The sequence below is a fragment of the Hipposideros armiger genome, unplaced genomic scaffold, assembly GCF_001890085.2.
Source record: "Hipposideros armiger isolate ML-2016 unplaced genomic scaffold, ASM189008v1 scaffold_46, whole genome shotgun sequence".
Classification (NCBI taxonomy): domain Eukaryota; kingdom Metazoa; phylum Chordata; class Mammalia; order Chiroptera; family Hipposideridae; genus Hipposideros; species Hipposideros armiger.
Genome location: NW_017731396.1, coordinates 5,673,364 through 5,676,549, shown reverse-complemented (window position 1 = coordinate 5,676,549; position 3,186 = coordinate 5,673,364).

Genomic DNA, 3,186 nt, shown 5'->3' with positions numbered 1-3,186 from the left:
AGATCCTTCTTGATGTCTTTCATGGGCTTTTGGCCATAGCAACCTATCAGCCAGCGTCTTCCTTAGAATGATCCACCCTACTCCCTGAAAACTGATATCGTGGAGCTTACTATCCTATAATTCTAATTTGTATTACGATGCCACGTTTCCCTAATCCATTAGCTTGTACTGGTCCATCCCAGAATGAGACTTCAGGGCTATGCAAACCCTACACGCATGGGGAACAGGTGATGTGTCAAGTCTGTGGAGTGAGCTAAGGAATTCCAGGAGGGTCCCTCCGGCTCAAAACCTCCCCCACATTCAAGTTCAACTGCGCCTGAGTTCCACCTGTTTTCATTCACTTATTATTTATTGAGTGTGGACTCTGTGTCAGGCGTACACGAGGCACCAGTAACAGATTTGTGCCTAGGGCTAACGCTTTCCAGGTATTCTCTTTTAAAAAGTAGGTTCAACCCAGGTTGCCTTGGTATGAATTGATTTATGAGGCCCTTAATAATTTATAGATTATCCCTCAAGTTCAGATCACCTAAGGTGCCTCCTGATTTACTCCAAGTGCATCCAGTGCTGAAGGGGTGGAGTCAGGATTCCCAACCAGGTGGTCTGGCGCCATATTTGCGTATTCTGAATGAGGGTTTCCCTACCATGGCATCATTTTGAGAGGATACACATTTACGGCCATTCCCCAAATGTGTTTGGAATTGCCCTCTTGGAATCTGAGTAGGAATTGAAGGACTCAGAATCTAAGCCAGCTCTACGAGTAAGCAGCTAAGACATTATAGATGAATCCCTTCACTCCTTCAGCCCTTCTTTGCTCATTGGTAAAATGAGGAAATCAGACCAGTGTCTTACCAGATTCCTCCCAGCTTTCACAAGCTGTGGTCTTGTCTTAGCCACAGCATTTTCTTTCGTTAAGAGCTTGACTTCTGTGCTTTTCTCTGTAAAATGGAAATAATGGCTTTGAAAATTATAAAGCACTAGAGGCTTACAGACTTGTTACTTTATGTTTTCAGGCCACTGCTGCTATCTCTAGCCTGCAACTCATTTTGAAGTTCAATTAATAAGAGCTTATTGAACAGCTGCTGTGTGCTCACACTTTGCCAGGCTCTGGAGAAAAGTGGGCACAGGGGTCCATTGCTCAAGGAGCTCACATTCCAGTGAGAGACAGACACAAAGCAAAGTCAGCTGAACACACAAGTTCATCTAAGGTGAGAGACGCACTGCCAAGGACACCAGCTAAAGACTGAGCTGCAGACTGACAGCCCAGGATAGCTCAATCACCTTGGAGGAAGGGATGTCTAGCCTGAGACCTAAAGGCTGCTGTTATGGGTTGAATCGTGTCTCCCCCACACTCCCCCAAAGATATACTGAAATCCAACCCCCAGTACCTGTGAATGTGACTTTATTTGGAAATCAGATCATTTCAGATGTAGTTAAGATGAAGTAATACTGGACTAGAGCGATTCCCTTAATCCAGGATGATTGGTGTCCTTAGAAAAAGAGAGAGACAGATGCAGAGGAGAAGGCCATGTGAAGATGAAGGCGGAGACTGGGGTGATGTGTCCTCAAACCAAGGAATGCCAAGGGTTGCCAGCAATACCAGGAGCTGCAAGAGGCAGGAAGGATCCTCTCTTACAGGTTTCAGAGGGACTGTGGCCCTGCTGACACCTTGATTTTGACTTCTGGCCTCCTGAATTGTGAGAGAATACATTTCTGTTGTTTAAGCCACCTGGTTTGCAGTAATTTGTTATGGCAGCTATAGGAAACTAATACCAATGCATAGGAGCCAAGCACACCAAGAATGGGGGAAGAGGGCCCCCAGGCTGAGGGGACAGCATTTGCAATGGCTCTAAGGAGGCAAAAACCTTGGCAAGTTGGAAAGAACCTAACAAAAGCTTACGAGGCTCAGCCCCACCTGGAACAAGTTCCATCAGGGAACTTGTCTGAACGCTAGTAATGGTGAAGAAAGACGGTGGAGGGTGCTAGGCAGCAGCATGGCAGAGCCTGCCTTGGAAGAAGGAGGCTGTGCTACAGGACATGGAGAGGTCNGGGGAAGGGACAAGGATAGACCCAGGTTGCCACCTAGAAAGAAGGTCGTGCCGTTTTGTGACAAATACCTTTCATTTGTCATTTGCCTTTTACTTTTGTTTGGGGTGGGGTTCATTGAGCTCACGGTGAGAATGGTTTGCCGGTGCATTTTATTAACATTAAAGGGAAATGCATCTGGGTCACAGAAGTGTTGGGCCTTCCAGACCAATAGCCTAATAATAAAGCCCCCAGTGTCCCTTGACAAATAATACAAGGCCATGCGTAAACCCCGTGCTAAATTAAAGTCATCCCTTGTAGCGTCCGGAGAGCCCGAGTTTGCTTATGATAAACTCCCACTCCACCATCTTCCTAAAATCGCTGGTGTGATTAAATTCCTGGCATGACTAAGGAAAGTTTCAGATTGTAAGTTGACACTGTTACCTAAAAGCTGCACACACCTGCTGAATCACTTTTTAAACAATCGCAAAACAACAATTTCTCTTGTTCCCAGTACAGCTCCGAGCCGCAAAAATTAATTACATCACCTGCAAAATTAGCCCTGTGTTTTGTATCCAAAGGTCAATGTTCAGACAGAGAAATGGTTTAGTGCTTTCAAACACAGGGCTCAGCACATAAATATTTATCACAGGAGGACAGGAACTCATTGTACACGGCGTGTTTACCTTATCAGGCAGTTACCTGGGGCAAAGAGTCCACTGTCTGCTTCCTGTCCCAATTTCTCTTGCCCAAGACCTTGGGCGATTGTTTATTTGACAGAGTGTTCTGTCCCGTTTGCTTTCTTCTGGGAATAAAGGCACAGGGTACTAAACATCTCCTGGGATGCACACACCTGGTTTCCAGAGAGGAGAAAGTTCTAGGTGTTTGCTGGAAAAAGCCGACAACAGTTATGAAACAGAAAACGGGCATTACGCCCCTGAGAGAACAAGGAGCGTGCGTTTCTCCATTGCTGAGTTTTGCTGGTTTGGGTTAGTGTTTCGAACGCTCTCACTGGACTTCAGGGAATGTTTGAGCTTTTGATTGTGAAGATGATGTAACACAGTTATGAGCAGACAGGGATCACAGGCGTGATTTGTGGCAAAAATGCAGCCTTCCATCTTATTGCTGTTTTCTATGTTTATAAAACGCAAATGTTGGAGAAAC